The sequence below is a fragment of the Helianthus annuus genome, chromosome 11 (assembly GCF_002127325.2).
Source record: "Helianthus annuus cultivar XRQ/B chromosome 11, HanXRQr2.0-SUNRISE, whole genome shotgun sequence".
NCBI classification, from domain to species: Eukaryota; Viridiplantae; Streptophyta; class Magnoliopsida; order Asterales; family Asteraceae; genus Helianthus; species Helianthus annuus.
Window position 1 is genome coordinate 58,376,738 of NC_035443.2, and position 21,645 is coordinate 58,398,382.

The 21,645-nt window shown below is 40.3% G+C and overlaps 1 long non-coding RNA gene across 1 annotated transcript; it reads right to left on the reverse strand.

Annotated features, from left to right (window-relative positions):
- Positions 1-1,688: 1,688 nt before the first annotated feature.
- LOC118483751 lies at positions 1,689-21,160 on the reverse strand. Its single transcript, XR_004871348.1, has 3 exons — positions 21,095-21,160; positions 20,839-21,018; positions 1,689-1,750 (listed from the first exon to the last, which is right to left on the reverse strand). It is a non-coding gene; the product is annotated as an uncharacterized LOC118483751 (long non-coding RNA).
- Positions 21,161-21,645: the final 485 nt, after the last annotated feature.

Here is a 21,645-nt window from a genome sequence, read left to right on the forward strand (position 1 = left end):
GTTTATGAAAAATTTAGGACCAGTATATAAACACCTTTTGAACATAGCATAACAAAACTAAACTACAACACTATTTTTCAAACAATTAAAGACTCAAATCTTACAAAAAACAACAATATTAATGGTTAACTTTAGAAGTACATCAATGTAGTGGTCTAAAATCAAATATATAAACGATTAAAAGTAAAGTTTATGACTGATCACAGGAACATAAATGTTGTTACCTTTAAGTGAAGATTAGAAACCCTAGTTTCGGTTGCCGGAAACCTAAATGAAGGATGTTTCCGGCGATAATCCGATGATAAGATCCGGTCGCCGATTTGCGTTCTCCTAGGGATGATAAGAATGATAAGAAGGATGATTTGATGGTAGAGTATGGTAAGGACAAAGTCATTATTTAGAACCGCCATAATGAAATTTACATATACATCCCCTATAGTTTGATTTCTGACAAAAATAAAATGGATTTAAACATAAATTACCACAACAACCTTTTATGTTCCACTAAGGGTTAAAATACTGTTACCATGTATTTGTTAACCATACAATGAAGAGGGTCAGTTGAAATCAGCTAAGTAATTGTGGTAATTCCTTGGTAAAATATGTATATAAAAATAAAAATAATAGTATAAACAATATATATTTTATTCTAATTAATATATATATTTAGAAATAATTTATGGTAACTGTATATTAAAAATTGATAATGTATTAACTACATTCCTTAAATACATTACATTACATGTATAATTAAATTGAATTCAAATATCAACCAATAATTATATTTTACGTTTTATTTACATAAAGTAACAAATAATATTAAAATTTTATATAATAAAAAATATGGATACCTATGTGTGCCATATTAACGAATTATCATATTGGGTACTAAATTTTAAGTAAGATTCATTATTTAAAGCACAGATTATTTTTTTTATTATTTAAATAACGTAAAAAGTTGTTATCTTATTACTGTGTAATTTTTTCTAAATACTGATTAATAAATACGTAAATATTAAATGATACGTTCTTAAAATGAGTTATGTTAGACAAAATGATATTAGGTCTTATATTTTAAATAAAAATATCAATACTCAAACGATATAATATTAAAATATTAGTTACCAAAAAGAATAATGATGTCATATGTATAAGAAACAAAAAGTGGGATTAGAAAAATAAATTAGCAAAAAACAATTGATATTCAAAACAAACAACTAAACAATAAGACAATCATGTTCATAAAAATCAACCACACAGTTCAAACCATTGTCAAAATAAACAAAAATAGCAAAATACTTAAGAAAAAACAGCCGATGATATCAAATGTTCGAATTATAGGTGACTACTTTTCTTTCTTTGGAATTAGAAGAACTGCATCCACACCACCATCTTTACGCGACTTCGACGAAGACTGCGAAGATACATCATCCACGTCATACACGGTATCCAAATTGCGCTTCAAGTCACGCTCGCTGCTCGTATCAAAGTCAGCATCCTTCTGATCAAACGATGTTGTAAAGCCAACTTTAAACACATTTGAGCAAGGGGTTACATCGTCTCCCGTTTGGGATATAGAATCCTAGTAAAATAAGATAAATAAATATGTATGAGTTATAAACATACATTTAACATATAATGAGTTAAAGTTGAATCATAGATAAGGTAAAGGATACTAAAGCTTAATAGGCAAATCTTCATTACGATTTGAATCGGATGGTTCGACATTGACGGCTTCCTCATCAATAGGCTGATTTTTTAAATTTTTTATGTCACACCCTCAAAATACCACTTAGGGAGTGTCCCTGTTAGGCGTGTGACCCACTAGCAACGAGCCACCAATTACATTAAATCCATAAGTTTAAAAATAAAGTTTCATCATTTTATATTAAAATCCAAACATAAGTTATTCGTAACCAACAAATTCAGCGGAAGCGTTAGCGTATCACAATATAAACATTTTCCCAAACAAATGTAAGAACCAATGTTCAATAAATAAAACCAATCGGTGTGAACCATGACCACTCATGCCCTCCAGCCAGCAAGTTCCTGTTCCAAGATACCTAACGACCTGCGAGCATGTAACAAGTGTATCAGACAAAGCTGGCGAGTTCACAGTTTAAGAAAACGTTTGTTACTAGTTGTATGAAGAACAGTTCAATAACCAATGCAAGTAATATTGTTAATATCTCAATTCCGAACAATGACGGCTCCTGAAATACACGACTGCCCTTCCCACGTACTCCTATCTAGTACTGGGCCAGACTGGGTCATTAGTTCACCTCCGTCCTCTACAGGAGCGGTGTGAGGGTGCCAAACCTAAGTAGCGCTACTAACTAATACCCGATGAGGGACTTACAAAAGATGATAGGTGAGAATATTAACCAATATACCCGTTTTTACCCAAAAGACTTATCCCTCCACGGGATACCCACTGACTGTCCCCAACCACTGGGACGCATGCTCGAATGTAGTGAACTCACCTTTGGTTTGCTCGGTAAGATTAAGTATCTTGTTTATCAATCAAATGCGCCCTAAAAGGGTTACCAATAAAAGTCAGTTCTACGTACACATAAACCCCATGTTCCACATACAACGAGTCATGTATTCCTTATCCACTTATCACACAGTCACGATACATGTAGCACACATGTAAGTTCAAGCCATAACAGTCAATCAATTAGTCTCTAGTGTATATATAGTTTATAACCCAAATCTGTCACATTAATTCATATATATAACGCATGCAACAGTTAATTCGCTGACACTCGAAATGTGCAACGTACAAACCAGTGACCCATCTATGACTCGCGTGGCCCAACGTATTGTTTACATTGTGTGCGGCCCCGTTTAATACCAACTGCATACCACCCATTGATCTCCGACCCATCTTGAGTCAATCTGTTACAAGATCCAATCCCTATTACTTAACTATTGTTTAACTAATAATTTCCACACCTATTAATTCACCTCATACCTTTACCACTTCATAGAGTTCACTGTTACAATAAAAATCCATTACTTATGTGCTTAATTTATACATGCATGTGGCCCATTACCCCACATCGACCCAAGTGCATTTCCCTGCCAGTTTCATGTGCCCCAATAATTTCACAACACCACCCTATGACTTCGGCCTATCCATACACCCAAATCCCAACTTAACCGATTGCATACATTATTTCAATAATCAGATTATTGGTCCATGCTTTAGTGATTTCCTTATCCAATTATAACAATCTATAGAGACCGAGAACAATAAAGGAGAACTGAAATCATATGCCATGATACAAATATAGCCTATAATCAAGAGTTATCATCAAGTAATAAGTCAACTATCAAGATGAATCCTAGGAATCTCTAAACACCCCACGCAATCAGTTAACATTACATGAATCGTATTAATACAACATCCACTAACATGACAACAAATCAACCAACGTGATCCTGCAACATCAATAATTAAACTCGCACATATTAACAGTTTCCAAAAGAACAATCATCTTGCATACTTAATTTCAAGTAATAACAAATTATCAGTTGGCAATTTCATGCATACACACACAAATTATCACAAACTGTCTACTGGTTCAGTCCGTTACTCCCACGGCGAAACACCAAAGCACGTGACGAAACACTACTATATTGCGTCGGGTAGTATGTGACGAAACACCACCTGTTTCGTCGAGTTCGCATACTTCATCGGAGCCACATGTTTCGTCGGAGCCACGTGTTTCGTCGGAGTGCATCACAAGTCCGTCGCCTAACCCGAGTTGCCGTCATTCGGCAAATCACAAACAATTACAATAGTTTCGTTAATTTGTTTAGTATCATCATTGTCGCACAGGTTAATGTATGTCCGCTAACAATTACTTATCATCATACCAAAACCATGCTCACATCTGTTATGATCTATTAGTGTTTTACGTACATACAATCCTAATTACTATCCATCAGCAAGAAGGAAACAATCCACTTTAGTGTCTTGCACCAATATAATGTACAAACCTAACAAATATCGCAAGAAACACAATAGTCAATCATCGTGCACTAACCGAAGGGTGAAGAGTGGTGTTCGAGTGCACGAGTTTCGAGGGGAAGGGTGCTTCCTGACGCCGATCACCACGAACGAAAAAAGGTGGTTGTATGCGGCTGCCGTCCGGTTACGAAAAGGTAGAAGAGAACTAGGGTAATTTATGTGATAATTACGTGACATCAGCCATGCTCTCCCTAAACGAATATAAGGTCCTCTACCATTACTGGGCTTGATTTTTGGGCCAATTATATAGGAACTAGGCCAGCTCTTGTGTGAATTAAATGAGGGACTTCTAGTCAAGCGTATAAGGTCCCTGGCCCAATTAGAATGAACCAATATTGTCGGCTCATTATATCTAGTGGCCCATGTGCTGTACGTGAAAAATTATGGAGCGGATTGCATGTGTCTATTGTAATTGTCTGACATAAGTGCTTATGAGGTCCAATTAAATTATCCAGATTAAAAGAGTTATCACATTTGTATATATAGTGTGGCTCAACTTTCTAGGTTGCATGAGAATAAAAGTGACGGCTACATGTGATTAATAATAGGGTTTATCGAGTTGTTTATATATTGATTTTATGCCAAATGAACCAGTAGTAGAGAATCGGCTAGGTGGTTAAACACTAAACCAGAAATTGTGTTGAGGTTCAAGTTTACATGTAACTTTTTATCATACATTATGCAAACATATAACACCACACATAACACACAACTGTTAACACATAGCTGTTGGTCATTCACAAAACTACACTTCACGCCACATGAATCAAATTGTGAAACATGATCGCAAGATCAATGATAGTTAAATGATAGTTAAACGGAAAGGCCTTGAAATCTCGGGTTGTCACATCATCCCCAACTTGAAAGAAATTTCGCCCCGAAATTTGAAAAGTACCCCAAAACAGTAAGACGTTAACTCAGGATGGCTGTGGATTTTCCGCGGGTACCACATCATCCCCAACTTGAATGGGAATTTCGTCCCGAAATTCGTCAATGACAACAAAAGTTGTCCCAACCGCTGGAACAATTGAGGATACTAGAGCTCTATCCGACGTTCGCGTTTCTGTGTGAGTTCCAGTCCACGTCATGAGTTCCAACGAACTCTCACGATTGAAATTTGAATGCGTTAACAGTGGCTTCCTCGAGAAGGGTATCGCAAGTGTTGCGTCGAACTGACGCTTCTTTAGGTTCGAGACATAAATGTCATCGAGTACGTTACCTAATTCGCCAGGTAACTCGAGTTCGTGAGTCACATCATTAATCCGTTCCAAAAAAATTTCAAATATCCCAATGTACTGCAAACTAAGCTGATCACGTTTCCCATAGCGTACCGCACCCTTCCAGGGTGAGACTTTCTGATTATGATACGTTCGCCCATAGTGAACTCCTAGTGTTTCCTAAGCTTAACAGCTTTCCTGGCAGTCACGTGTTGCCGTCAAACAATTTCCAATCAAAGCAATCTTCAAGAGTTTCGAGTACAAGTCTTGGACCTGTGATTAGGTTGCCATCCATCTTAATCCAACAAGGAGATTAGTGTTACTATCCATACAATGTCTCAAACAGAGCTGTCTGAATGCTAGAATGGTGACTTCGACGGTAGAACACAACCAAAGATACGTGTCCTTCAAATTTTCACTAAATTCATCCACACACATGCTCACAGCATGTCTTTGAGGGTCAGGATGGTTTGCTTACTCAGTTCGTTTGCCCTGTGGTGATAAACAGCGCTCTCGTCTAGACATGAGTCACAGGATTTGTGTGTTGCTCGTCATCAATCAGGTATAGCCTAAAAGTCAGAGATGCAGGAGTCGGCACCTCGTGGCTGGATAGCCGCCTCTTTCAAAGGAATATCTAGAAGCTGTGAAGACTCGTTAGTCCCCTTGCTTGCAAAAAAAAAAAAAAAAAGTGTGCCGGTAACGCAAGACAATCAATGATCACCCAGATGATATTGTTTCCATTTCGAGTTGTGAGTAGACTAACGCCAAAGTCTATGGCAGCCTGTTCCCATTTCCATATGGGTGTTGCTGGTTTCTGATACCCCACCTCGACGTTCCCACAAATCAAACATCATCCACATACGTTGCCAGGTGGGCCTTCATGCCCGATCATCAGTACAAGGTTTATAGATCCTAATATCCCTCATCAAAACCCAGACGACTAGAATATCAAGGTCGGCGCGCTTTGCTCAACACAAGTTCCCTAAAGTTGCCGTACAATGAGATCCACACTCATTCCTTTGGTAGCGAATATCGTTCGTCCTGCCAAAAGTTGCTTCTCCATGCCCCGCATGGGTTTAACTTGAAAATTCTCTTCATTCTGTTATCCACTTTGAACATAGCGAGTCCGATCAGGTAAGTTAGAGTCAATAGCAAGCTGCAAAGCTCGTGCGAGCCCAGGTTTCACGGTTGTATTCATTCAAAAGTTTCATCCAGCGGTACCATCACATGTTTAGCTCACATGGGAGGCCCTTGTGATCGGTCTAGGTAGTGCATTTGATACCGTCCAAGTAGTGCCTCCAACTTAAATCCAAAGACCATGGTTTCCACCGCAGGTTGTGACTCGTGTAACTCTTCTTGTAAATCCACTACGTAAGCCATTACTTCCTCGTGTTGCGTTGGTGTGTAACTGGAACTTTGATTTGAACCATTATGGTATACTACTAGTTCACCCGCACCTTCGGGCACATACGATACTCAGAGCATTGCAGAGTTGGGATTCGAAAGCTGAAAAGACGTCCTCCTGTTTTGTCTCCCACGAACACAGCACCTTGCTGTGCTAAGGAATTTAAGTTGCGTGATCATCAAAAATCTTGTGGTGAGTCTACAATAGAGTCTAGTGTGACCAAGGAATTGCTGCATCCTCGAAGGGATCTTTGGTGCCGAACAATATCTAACAAAATGGGTCTTTAGCGAGATCCTTGTTTTTTTTTTTTTTTTTTTTTCCACTTCGTTGATCATATGACCAAAAAGGGTATCTCTTGACTCTAGAAGTTACCTTTAACAAGACTTCGCGCGGAGTGGCTCCTCCCTCAGGAGCTCTAAAATAAGTTACAAATGTCACCCATGATGTTCCTTCCTTTTGGAAATGATCCAGAACGTCATCCATAATTACGGTCGATTCCTGTTGTCCATAAAGCTGTTGGTGTGTTGATTAACTCAATGGTCATGGTGTACAAAGTCGCAACGGCCGTATTGCGTTCGTTATGTCTTCTCAGGAACATTCTCCTCTTGGTCTTCTGTCAATACATGGTCGAGGCAAACAGTTCTTGATTGTCACCTTGCTGAGTTCTGGATAGTCAGTACCCACACAAAAAGGCTTATCTTCACGGATGAAACTGGGGCTTCCCAACGTGGAAACTAAGTTCGACAAAACTGCTATCCAACAGTTCTCGTAGTGGCTTATACAGTTCTTGCAACACTCCTGGTGCAATACGATATGGGTGCGAGTGTTCAGAGCTGCCTCCGGCGTGGGATCAACTGAGATTCCGTCTAACAGTTGTGGTAGTAAACCTGAAAGTTCCGCGAATAACACACTGAGACGAGTCACAACAATTGGTGGATCCTCGATCCTATTATCCTTAAACTTATCATCAGAAACGGTTGCTAACATAGCGGGGTCATAGCTGGAATGGCGCTAACCCTTGCACTATAGCTGGAATGGCGCTAACCCCTGCACCAGTCGGTAAGGACCTTGCTGTCATCGTGACTGTTGCTTCTAGCACTGTTGCTCGAAATGGGGTCCTGCGATCTTTCACCAACAATGTCCATCTCTTCACATTCCGTGACATGTTCCATGGTGCTACTCATTGTACTGCCAGTTACACATTCCATATTATGGTCAATTGTCATCGTTTATGTCCCAATTAATTCGTAGAAGTCGGCTCCCATGAGTTGTTGACTGGGGTTGAGGATTCGATTGGAGTCAAATCGCTGTTGCTCGTTGCCGGTAACTAGGGTCGTTCAAAGGCTGAAGTCGGTAAGGTGCTACGTTTACCCTCTTGTCCATCATTCTTGCAAGTTGACTGAGTAATACACGATGTGTCGCGAGAGTGTTGCAGAAGTGATCGCACTTCGGGATTTAAGACGTCAATACGTTAAGTTCCAGTAAACGAAGGAAAGTGAGAAAGGTATAGCCAATCATTGTCGCTACAACATCCAACCCGAGGATGTTCGTACAAGCACCTAACATTCTACACAGTTCGCTAGACGTTCAGATGTGTGATCAGGTGATACTCGATAGCATCGAGATTCATAAGGATTCAGAAAGGGGTGAAAAGATCATGTTCGAGTAGGAGACAATCACTGCTATGACTCCTATAGACTGTTGAGTTCTAACATAACATCAATTAACAGAGCGGAACCCTTCTCACACTCGTTAAGCCTCACTGGGACTCACATGCAACCCACATTATTATTATGTGTGCACCCATAATAATATTGTGATTTGCATGCTCATCTCAGCTCCTCCAAACTCATGATGGTTCCTCAAACTCGAGTAGCAAACAAAGAGCATCACGAAATGTAAGTCATGAATGTTTAGGGAAATACTACCCTATAAGTCGCATAACACATGCAAGTCACACATGAATTCATACTGTTGTGCTAAACGTGTCATCACATGTAATATCATATGCAAGTGTTCACTAGTTATGCAGTACAATGAGTATATGAGAGACGAACCTTGCAGTCTGGAGCTGAGTGTCATGGTCGTATTCAGAACTTGTTCGGTTATAGTCTGGTTTCATAAAACTTTTAAAACCAAGTTCACTATAACCAGTGGCTCTGATACCAAACTGTCACACCCTCAAAATACCACTTAGGGAGTGTCCCTGTTAGGCGTGTGACCCACTAGCAACGAGCCACCAATTACATTAAATCCATAAGTTTAAAAATAAAGTTTCATCATTTTATATTAAAATCCAAACATAAGTTATTCGTAACCAACAAATTTAGCGGAAGCGTTAGCGTATCACAATATAAACATTTTCCCAAACAAATGTAAGAACCAATGTTCAATAAATAAAACCAATCGGTGTGAACCATGACCACTCATGCCCTCCAGCCAGCAAGTTCCTGTTCCAAGATACCTAACGACCTGCGAGCATGTAACAAGTGTATCAGACAAAGCTGGCGAGTTCACAGTTTAAGAAAACGTTTGTTACTAGTTGTATGAAGAACAGTTCAATAACCAATGCAAGTAATATTGTTAATATCTCAATTCCGAACAATGACGGCTCCTGAAATACACGACTGCCCTTCCCACGTACTCCTATCTAGTACTGGGCCAGACTGGGTCATTAGTTCACCTCCGTCCTCTACAGGAGCGGTGTGAGGGTGCCAAACCTAAGTAGCGCTACTAACTAATACCCGATGAGGGACTTACAAAAGATGATAGGTGAGAATATTAACCAATATACCCGTTTTTACCCAAAAGACTTATCCCTCCACGGGATACCCACTGACTGTCCCCAACCACTGGGACGCATGCTCGAATGTAGTGAACTCACCTTTGGTTTGCTCGGTAAGATTAAGTATCTTGTTTATCAATCAAATGCGCCCTAAAAGGGTTACCAATAAAAGTCAGTTCTACGTACACATAAACCCCATGTTCCACATACAACGAGTCATGTATTCCTTATCCACTTATCACACAGTCACGATACATGTAGCACACATGTAAGTTCAAGCCATAACAGTCAATCAATTAGTCTCTAGTGTATATATAGTTTATAACCCAAATCTGTCACATTAATTCATATATATAACGCATGCAACAGTTAATTCGCTGACACTCGAAATGTGCAACGTACAAACCAGTGACCCATCTATGACTCGCGTGGCCCAACGTATTGTTTACATTGTGTGCGGCCCCGTTTAATACCAACTGCATACCACCCATTGATCTCCGACCCATTGATGTGCTGAAAATGGGTCAAATAATACTAACTAAAATACCCTAATTCTAGACTCTCTAAGCTTTAAATTTATAAAACTAAGACTCGACCTAAACCCTAAACACACAATCGGCAAGTGAACCGATCGAATGTAGTAAAGCTAAAGTAAGTCCGAGTATCGAACCCACGAGACTCTACTGACTACGCTACGACTCTATCTAGACTCGGACTGACACGACATACTAAATTGTTTATTAATTTGGGGGGGTTTCTAAAAATTCCTAAATAAAATAATAAAATAATACTAGCAAGCAAAACACGAACACAAGCAAAGGATCTGATCAGTGAGAATGAAGACTACCTAGGCTAGACGCAGGCTAAACTCGGAATGGATTCCTAAATGATAATGATGTGGTGTGAAACCGGGATCTTGAAATTCTCACCTCTAGGGAGATCTAAGGACCCCTAATCCCTCTCAAGAGCACACTAAGATTCCCTAGAGGTTGTTAAACTACCGGTTTTCTAGATTTCTTGTCCGTCCTCTAGTTTCTTGAAAGTGCTTATGTAAGACGCTCTACTTTGCCGCGCGAACGTCTAAAGCAACTATGGGTTTAAACTTGGCTTGATAGACAATGGGTGGTTAATTCCTTTTAACTACTCCTAGACCTACCAATATCCTCGAGCCTTTCCGCGACGAGTCTAGCAGCACACTTGATTTTAATTAATTACCGAATATTGTTCCTAAGGTTACTAGTGCACTTTTCACCCTAGAGAATTAATGACCTATTATGTGATATAGACACTCACCTAAGTCAAAAACCCTAATTCAACTCTATTACGTGATAAAGACCGTCACCAAGAATTGAATGGAACAAATAAACGATAAATAAGAAATCACAAGCATACAAACGCACCAAGACAAACTAACATAGTGTTTACAATGCAAGAAAAATCACAACCACATCAATAATCATATAAAAATCCAATCTTCGTTATGCCATAATCATTGCCTAGGTAGTTTATGAGTTTTAGCCAGAAAACATAATCCAAAACAGGTTCATAATCCAAGTAATAATAGAATTCATCATTAAACAAGTAAAACAAACAAGAAACGAAGAAACCAGATTGTGTAACCCGTTCACTTCAGTCCCGTATGCTCCTTAATGCTTGCCGATGATTCCCAGCAGTCTTAAACCTTCAAAACGCCTCTAATCAGCCTCTATGATCGTCCAATGATGCCCAAAGTTCGCTAATATGATAGTCACCTCTGATCGCGTCTGATGTACGACTCCAATTAATTCCCCAAAATCCCCGACGGCAACTAACTCCTTAAATTAATATCTCCTGCCTCAAAGTTTTCGTTCCAAGAAAGTAATCCCCCAAACTTGCGTTCCACTCTGCGGCCCAATGAGGGCTGCCGCCCACTCAACCAGTAAAGACTGACCCTGTTGTTCACAAATGGGCTTCGGCCCAAGTCATGCGCCGCCTCTTTTAATCCAACAAGAGCTGCCGCCCCACTTCTCCAATCGATGTCTCCTCCAAGTCGGCCCAATCCGAAAGTCCCATACACTCTCTCTATTCACGTGATCCCCTCAAAAGTCCAACTATGGCAGCCAATCATCACTTCACGTGCGTGTACCTGACTTTGTCCAGCCCCCAACGTTCCAAGTAATATCCTTAAAACCCAAAACCCACTGTTTCAATTTCATGTTTGGCGGCCTATGTATTCACGTTTTCTATGATTCCTTTTCTTTCTTTTAGATGTATCTTCAAATAATCTAATAATTGTGGCCTCCATATATTCACTCAATAGAATAATACTATGGTAAAATGGTAATAATATTATGGTCTGATGGGTATCTTAGCAACCCAAACTTTATGCGGCAGAAAATAGTGGCGAATTTTCTTTCGGGCACTGGCATTCTACTCTTCTCAACTGGCTGGTCATTTCCATATTACTCGTTTTTGCTCCATTCGCACCAAACCTGTCCCACCATAATATAATATAATAAAGTACTAAAACTAAATAAAAATAAATAAAACCTATACAAAAATTATACAATTTACACAGGACAAATATGTGTATTTTACCCCACATCAAATATCCCCACACTTAACCTTTTTTCGTCCTCGAAAAAGAATTATGCAAACGGAATCATAGTCAAGACAGTCATTCGGGCCAAAAACGTATGTTCATTTATTAAATCGAGACATGTGTTAGCTACGATTGCGAATATTTCGATCCTCTTAAACCCAACCCGGTTTCGAGCCCTTATCATGCAATTTAAGTCCGAATATGGGTCAATCTACCTAGGGTCTCACACTAGAAATCACAAGTACATCTAATCCCACCTCAAACTTATAGGACAAAGAGAACGATTAAAAACCAATTCCCAACCGCCTTATATCAAAACCAATATAGTTTACAATCAAATTTTTTTTTTCTTTTTTTTTTTCTCGTGAGGCTAGACGGTGCTTTCCCAAACCAAGAGGCAATCCGGCTGTAGAGTCGCTATCCCCAACCACAGACTACTTAGATTCGGTACTTTTTATTATTTTTTTCTTTTCATTGCTTTGCACGGTCGATTTCACACACCCTAGCGGTAATCCGATTGTAGAGTCGCTATCCCCAATCAAGACTACATAGAAGTGGCTACTTTCATTCAGTTTCTAGCTCACTTTTATTTTATTTTTTTTTTCTCTTTTTTTTTCTGATCACAAACTCTACCGGTTTTAACTTATAGCGGTGCCACTTATGTTATTTTTGGCGGTTTCAATTTCCCCACTTTCCCTAGATGAGAACCCACTAGTAGACCGACAATTAGGTATATTAAGATCAAAGGAAACTCAAAACCGAACCGAGCCTACCCGCACATCCCAAACTAGACACAAACACGATTGTTTTATTCTCATATTATTATTTTTTGAACCCAAACAAAAACCTCGACTTTTCTATCATTTTCCGTTTTTAAGTTGCAAACTTCTATTCAAAAGACATTTTCTATTTTTTTTTTCAATTTTTTTGGATTTTTCAATTTTTTTAATTTTTTTGTATTTTTCTCAATTTTCCGACTCAAGACTCACTAACTACAAGTTCCCATCCCCACACTTGAATGTTGCATTGTCCCTAATGCAAGGATGGAAACATGACTCCTAAAACAAAATAAATAAATAAGTGTACAAATGGAAAGGACTTAGCTGGTAAATTATCGCCTAAGCTCCAAAACTCTTGTCCAATCCAGCTCGATCGTATAGCATTTCATTCGCGATCGGCTCGACTCTAACTAGCATGCCCGATAAATGCCCAAAATTTGAATAAACAGCTCCAAACTCACCCGAATGGAGATTGAGTACGGGTGGTACGTATTCGAATCTGCATCAACAAAAACAAGCAAAATACCGAAGCAATACCGACTCGACACAAAATGACTCAAAAAAATACTAACTTAGACGCATGGTACAAAATAAAAGACTCAAAGTACACAACCAAATTACCATCTTACCTCCTCCCGGCACTTTCCTCAAACAAACCAAGTGCCCAACCTGACCAAAGTGTGGATGCAATGGAAACGGGTCGAAAGTTTGGTGAAAAATCACATTTTTACGTATAAAAATTCGCCACCCGTTTCCCCACACTTAAGATGGTATTAAACCCAATAACAGTGACTCAGAATACAACAACAACAACAATTGCACGAAAAAGACGCAAACGATGCTAAACCAACCCAACTGAAGACACGACACAAAGTACGACTCAGTATACAAACTCTACAAATAATCACAACTGTTCACAAAATTACGGAGGATCAAACAAGCGGAGCTCACCTCCAAACCCACTCTTACGGGCCGTAGCACTACTATCGTTAAAAGCACCCGTAATATCCTTAGCTTCCACGTAGCTCCCCCAAACTCTCGACTCTCCACTCGACGGTTCGAACCTGGATTCCAACCTAAACAATCTCTCCTCTATCCACTCTAATCGCCTATCGGGTGGGTCCCCACACTTGGGTTTTAGCACCTTTTCAACTGTCGGAACGCTCGAAACCTTACTACCCCCACTCGTGTCACTTCCTTCTACCGATGCTATCGCCTCAACTCTCTCACTCGACCCTCTCTTCTTATTTATCTCAAAAACCACTGACTCGTCGCCCGCTCTAAGCGTAATTGTACCTAAAAAGACATCTATAAGCGCTTTCGCGGTATTCAAGAATGGGCGCCCAAAAATAAGTGGAACCTTCTCATCGGCCTCCATATCTAGCACTACGAAATCGGCCGGAAAAACAAACCTATCCACTTTCACCAACAGATTTTCTACGACCCCCCTAGGATACTTAACCGACTTATCCGCTAACGAAAGGGTCATACGGGATGGCTTCAACTCACCAAGGCCTAGTTTTTCGTAAAACGAGTATGGCATTAAATTTATACTAGCGCCTAAGTCTGCCAATGCATGGTTTTCCACGCCACTACCAAACAAACAAGGGATCGTAAATACGCCCGGATCGGTGAGTTTCTCGGGGAGTTTATCTAAAGTCACTGACGCACACTCTCCTCTCGATGAGGCACTAGAACTCTCACCTATCCTATCCTTGCGCTTAAGAAAATCCTTAAGGAACTTGGCGTATTTCGGCATCGACCTCAATGCCTCTATGAACGGGAGATTCACCTTCAGTTGGGTGAACATCTCAAGAAACTTTTCATACTCCCTAACATACGCCTGCTGCCTAGCTCGGGCGGGAAATGGAAGACGGGAAACGTCAATCTCTCGCGGTGACCTAACCCTAACCGGCTGCTTTCCTACTCTCTTCTCTACGGGAAGCTCCTCGGCGTGTGCGGTACTTGCTGGGTCTAGCCTATGTTGCACCTTGCCTGGAGTCTCCATCTCGATCTCCTCATCGACTTCCTCCTCTACTTCTTCACCCTCTCTCTCTTTCACTATCTCTCCCAAACTCTTTCCACTACGGGTCGAGATCGCTTTAACAGAATGATTCGCGGGATTCGGGAAAGTGTTTCCCGAAAACTGACCCGGTGGGTGCTCCTGTAACTGCTTAGCAATCCCGCCTACTGTCCTCTGGAGATCGAGGAGGGCGGCCTGCTGATTCTTGAACTGGAGCTCGTTGTTTTTGTTAATTTGCTCCTGATTTTTCATGAATGCCTCGCTCCGCGTCATCATCTGAGCAAACATCTCCTCTAACCTACTCGTGCTAACCTCAGGAGCTCTCCCACCACCATGACTCTCATGAGGTGGTCCTCCACTCGAAAACTGACCACTCGAACCTGACCCACTAAACTCCCCTGAACCAGAACTCGCGTAAATACCGGGCCCTCTACTCTGATACTGACCAGAAAACCCAGGAGGGTTTCCAGACGAACGATACCCACTCGAATTACCACTACCCCGCCAGTTGGAATTAGAATTATTGAACGGATTCGTGGGACCCCTAGGCTGACCAGCTATATACTCTATTTGCTCAAGAGTGAGCGTGGGGCAATCTATGGTGTCGTGACCTCCTCGACAAACTTCACACCTATCGACTTTCTTCTTTATCTCACTCAACTCCTGCCTCATCTCCTGCCTAATCTCCTCTTTCGCTCTCTCGACTGCAGCAGCTACCGATGAATCCAAGCTAACTTGGTTTACCCCTCGACCGGCCGAGGTGGTACGCACAGGAATGGAAGTCCTGCTGGTAGTGCTGTAGTCCATATCGGAGTGGGCAAAACTCTCAAACAAATCGTTGCACTCTGCAACTGTCTTCTTCCCCATGAGCTGACCTCCTGCTGAGGTGTCGAAACGAGCCCTAATCTCTGGAGTAAGTCCATTGTAGAACTTCTCCACTAACGCCCAATCAGATAGACCATGCTGAGAACAACGGGTGATCAGGGTCTGAAAACGCTCCCAAGCCAGATGATACGACTCATCTGGCTCCATACGAAATGAGTGGATCTGGTCACGAAGGCGAGATGCCTTGGCTGGCGGAAAATATTTGGCTAAGAATGCATCGCGAAGGCCTGCCCAAGTACGGAAAGTGCCAGCAGGCTGGGAATCGAACCAGACGGCTGCGCGTCCAGCAAGTGAGAACGGAAAAACCTGAAGATACCTAGCGTCAAGATTGACACCCTCAATGGAGAAGGTGCTGCAGAGACGAGTGATGCGATTGATATGAGCGGGGGCATCCTCGTCGTCACGACCATGGAACTGGCAGGAATTGGTGATGGCGGTCATAATGTAGGATGGTATCTGCCAAGACCGATCGTTCGGGATCTCAGGAAGGGTGATGGGGGAATTACCACCGGCGAAGCCGGTGGTAGCCTGGTCGTAAACTGTCCTACGGGCCATGTGAGCTACGGGTGGTGGACTAGGTGGGCGGGTGGGTGGTGGGGAATTGTGGGGTGAAGATTTTGGTGTAAGATCGAAAAATGGGGTGGACTGAGAAAATGAAGTAGAGCTAGAAGCACGTACCTCAGACGTAGATGACGAGAAGGAAGACCTGAGTGCAAGCGGCAACGGCGGCGGTCCCTGCGAGCGCGTATGGGGCATCCACTGCAAAAACCGAAAACAAACAAGTAAGAAGACTCTACTAAACGACTCGACTAACTATAAAAAGACACTAAAAATACTTAGACACCTACGACTCAAACAAAGAAACAAAATAGCACGTAATATGTCAAGTAAGTCCAAACAAAGTAATCAGCGCAATCGCCAAGAGTCCCCGGCAACGGCGCCAAAAACTTGATGTGCTGAAAATGGGTCAAATAATACTAACTAAAATACCCTAATTCTAGACTCTCTAAGCTTTAAATTTATAAAACTAAGACTCGACCTAAACCCTAAACACACAATCGGCAAGTGAACCGATCGAATGTAGTAAAGCTAAAGTAAGTCCGAGTATCGAACCCACGAGACTCTACTGACTACGCTACGACTCTATCTAGACTCGGACTGACACGACATACTAAATTGTTTATTAATTTGGGGGGGTTTCTAAAAATTCCTAAATAAAATAATAAAATAATACTAGCAAGCAAAACACGAACACAAGCAAAGGATCTGATCAGTGAGAATGAAGACTACCTAGGCTAGACGCAGGCTAAACTCGGAATGGATTCCTAAATGATAATGATGTGGTGTGAAACCGGGATCTTGAAATTCTCACCTCTAGGGAGATCTAAGGACCCCTAATCCCTCTCAAGAGCACACTAAGATTCCCTAGAGGTTGTTAAACTACCGGTTTTCTAGATTTCTTGTCCGTCCTCTAGTTTCTTGAAAGTGCTTATGTAAGACGCTCTACTTTGCCGCGCGAACGTCTAAAGCAACTATGGGTTTAAACTTGGCTTGATAGACAATGGGTGGTTAATTCCTTTTAACTACTCCTAGACCTACCAATATCCTCGAGCCTTTCCGCGACGAGTCTAGCAGCACACTTGATTTTAATTAATTACCGAATATTGTTCCTAAGGTTACTAGTGCACTTTTCACCCTAGAGAATTAATGACCTATTATGTGATATAGACACTCACCTAAGTCAAAAACCCTAATTCAACTCTATTACGTGATAAAGACCGTCACCAAGAATTGAATGGAACAAATAAACGATAAATAAGAAATCACAAGCATACAAACGCACCAAGACAAACTAACATAGTGTTTACAATGCAAGAAAAATCACAACCACATCAATAATCATATAAAAATCCAATCTTCGTTATGCCATAATCATTGCCTAGGTAGTTTATGAGTTTTAGCCAGAAAACATAATCCAAAACAGGTTCATAATCCAAGTAATAATAGAATTCATCATTAAACAAGTAAAACAAACAAGAAACGAAGAAACCAGATTGTGTAACCCGTTCACTTCAGTCCCGTATGCTCCTTAATGCTTGCCGATGATTCCCAGCAGTCTTAAACCTTCAAAACGCCTCTAATCAGCCTCTATGATCGTCCAATGATGCCCAAAGTTCGCTAATATGATAGTCACCTCTGATCGCGTCTGATGTACGACTCCAATTAATTCCCCAAAATCCCCGACGGCAACTAACTCCTTAAATTAATATCTCCTGCCTCAAAGTTTTCGTTCCAAGAAAGTAATCCCCCAAACTTGCGTTCCACTCTGCGGCCCAATGAGGGCTGCCGCCCACTCAACCAGTAAAGACTGACCCTGTTGTTCACAAATGGGCTTCGGCCCAAGTCATGCGCCGCCTCTTTTAATCCAACAAGAGCTGCCGCCCCACTTCTCCAATCGATGTCTCCTCCAAGTCGGCCCAATCCGAAAGTCCCATACACTCTCTCTATTCACGTGATCCCCTCAAAAGTCCAACTATGGCAGCCAATCATCACTTCACGTGCGTGTACCTGACTTTGTCCAGCCCCCAACGTTCCAAGTAATATCCTTAAAACCCAAAACCCACTGTTTCAATTTCATGTTTGGCGGCCTATGTATTCACGTTTTCTATGATTCCTTTTCTTTCTTTTAGATGTATCTTCAAATAATCTAATAATTGTGGCCTCCATATATTCACTCAATAGAATAATACTATGGTAAAATGGTAATAATATTATGGTCTGATGGGTATCTTAGCAACCCAAACTTTATGCGGCAGAAAATAGTGGCGAATTTTCTTTCGGGCACTGGCATTCTACTCTTCTCAACTGGCTGGTCATTTCCATATTACTCGTTTTTGCTCCATTCGCACCAAACCTGTCCCACCATAATATAATATAATAAAGTACTAAAACTAAATAAAAATAAATAAAACCTATACAAAAATTATACAATTTACACAGGACAAATATGTGTATTTTACCCCACATCACCCATCTTGAGTCAATCTGTTACAAGATCCAATCCCTATTACTTAACTATTGTTTAACTAATAATTTCCACACCTATTAATTCACCTCATACCTTTACCACTTCATAGAGTTCACTGTTACAATAAAAATCCATTACTTATGTGCTTAATTTATACATGCATGTGGCCCATTACCCCACATCGACCCAAGTGCATTTCCCTGCCAGTTTCATGTGCCCCAATAATTTCACAACACCACCCTATGACTTCGGCCTATCCATACACCCAAATCCCAACTTAACCGATTGCATACATTATTTCAATAATCAGATTATTGGTCCATGCTTTAGTGATTTCCTTATCCAATTATAACAATCTATAGAGACCGAGAACAATAAAGGAGAACTGAAATCATATGCCATGATACAAATATAGCCTATAATCAAGAGTTATCATCAAGTAATAAGTCAACTATCAAGATGAATCCTAGGAATCTCTAAACACCCCACGCAATCAGTTAACATTACATGAATCGTATTAATACAACATCCACTAACATGACAACAAATCAACCAACGTGATCCTGCAACATCAATAATTAAACTCGCACATATTAACAGTTTCCAAAAGAACAATCATCTTGCATACTTAATTTCAAGTAATAACAAATTATCAGTTGGCAATTTCATGCATACACACACAAATTATCACAAACTGTCTACTGGTTCAGTCCGTTACTCCCACGGCGAAACACCAAAGCACGTGACGAAACACTACTATATTGCGTCGGGTAGTATGTGACGAAACACCACCTGTTTCGTCGAGTTCGCATACTTCATCGGAGCCACATGTTTCGTCGGAGCCACGTGTTTCGTCGGAGTGCATCACAAGTCCGTCGCCTAACCCGAGTTGCCGTCATTCGGCAAATCACAAACAATTACAATAGTTTCGTTAATTTGTTTAGTATCATCATTGTCGCACAGGTTAATGTATGTCCGCTAACAATTACTTATCATCATACCAAAACCATGCTCACATCTGTTATGATCTATTAGTGTTTTACGTACATACAATCCTAATTACTATCCATCAGCAAGAAGGAAACAATCCACTTTAGTGTCTTGCACCAATATAATGTACAAACCTAACAAATATCGCAAGAAACACAATAGTCAATCATCGTGCACTAACCGAAGGGTGAAGAGTGGTGTTCGAGTGCACGAGTTTCGAGGGGAAGGGTGCTTCCTGACGCCGATCACCACGAACGAAAAAAGGTGGTTGTATGCGGCTGCCGTCCGGTTACGAAAAGGTAGAAGAGAACTAGGGTAATTTATGTGATAATTACGTGACATCAGCCATGCTCTCCCTAAACGAATATAAGGTCCTCTACCATTACTGGGCTTGATTTTTGGGCCAATTATATAGGAACTAGGCCAGCTCTTGTGTGAATTAAATGAGGGACTTCTAGTCAAGCGTATAAGGTCCCTGGCCCAATTAGAATGAACCAATATTGTCGGCTCATTATATCTAGTGGCCCATGTGCTGTACGTGAAAAATTATGGAGCGGATTGCATGTGTCTATTGTAATTGTCTGACATAAGTGCTTATGAGGTCCAATTAAATTATCCAGATTAAAAGAGTTATCACATTTGTATATATAGTGTGGCTCAACTTTCTAGGTTGCATGAGAATAAAAGTGACGGCTACATGTGATTAATAATAGGGTTTATCGAGTTGTTTATATATTGATTTTATGCCAAATGAACCAGTGGTAGAGAATCGGCTAGGTGGTTAAACACTAAACCAGAAATTGTGTTGAGGTTCAAGTTTACATGTAACTTTTTATCATACATTATGCAAACATATAACACCACACATAACACACAACTGTTAACACATAGCTGTTGGTCATTCACAAAACTACACTTCACGCCACATGAATCAAATTGTGAAACATGATCGCAAGATCAATGATAGTTAAATGATAGTTAAACGGAAAGGCCTTGAAATCTCGGGTTGTCACATTTTAAGTTAAAAACATATATGATATTAATTAGTAGTTAACATTGTTGGAAAATTGTAATAATAGTATAAAGGTGAATTGGAATAAATTTACCTGAATAGTGTCAAAATGTTTATCAAGCTCGGACAAAACAACCGGGTTATCAGTCATCTTGGAGACTGAGTATCCATCAGACTTCTTGGTGATGTTAAAAGAAGAAACAGCAATCTTGAAGGCAAACTTCATATTGAGTAATGAATTTAGCTCCTTTGGAAAGCTTCCTTCGTTTGCTAACTGTTGAAAAATAAAAAAATATTTAATATTTTTTAAATAAAGACAAATATGATAAAATGAATTATTTACTACATACTTCAATGTTGTTGTCTAAAAGCTGATTAGCATTAACCTTCAAAAGCTTTGTCACCTCACGCTCAAATAATGTTAGACTCACAATACCAGTGCAATCTTGGACACGTATATAAAGCCTAATTCTGCAAACAAATATAAGTGAGATTTACTTATTTTGACAAACAAAACTTAACATGGATCATATTTACCGTGGAATTGATGAAACGGTCCTTGTATTACAAATATCAGTCTTGCATTCCAAGACAGTAACCTCTTCAAAACCATCAGTACCATCCTGCTTATCTTTAACAACAGTAACGGTTGAAACCTTTTTGTTGCAGTTTGTGCACGCATTGTAAAACCACTCATTGTTTGATGCAAAACTCTTGATAGTGCCAACAATGACAACAAACCTCGTCTGTGTTTAAGATATATATAATGTATAAAAAAATGGATAGTGTAAAACATATAAAAACTATCTGTTATCCGTGTTACCGTATCTATTGAGCTTAACGACCCAACGGGAAAAAAAGTGAGGTCAGAAAGGAACTCTTCAGTGGCAGACTTCACAAC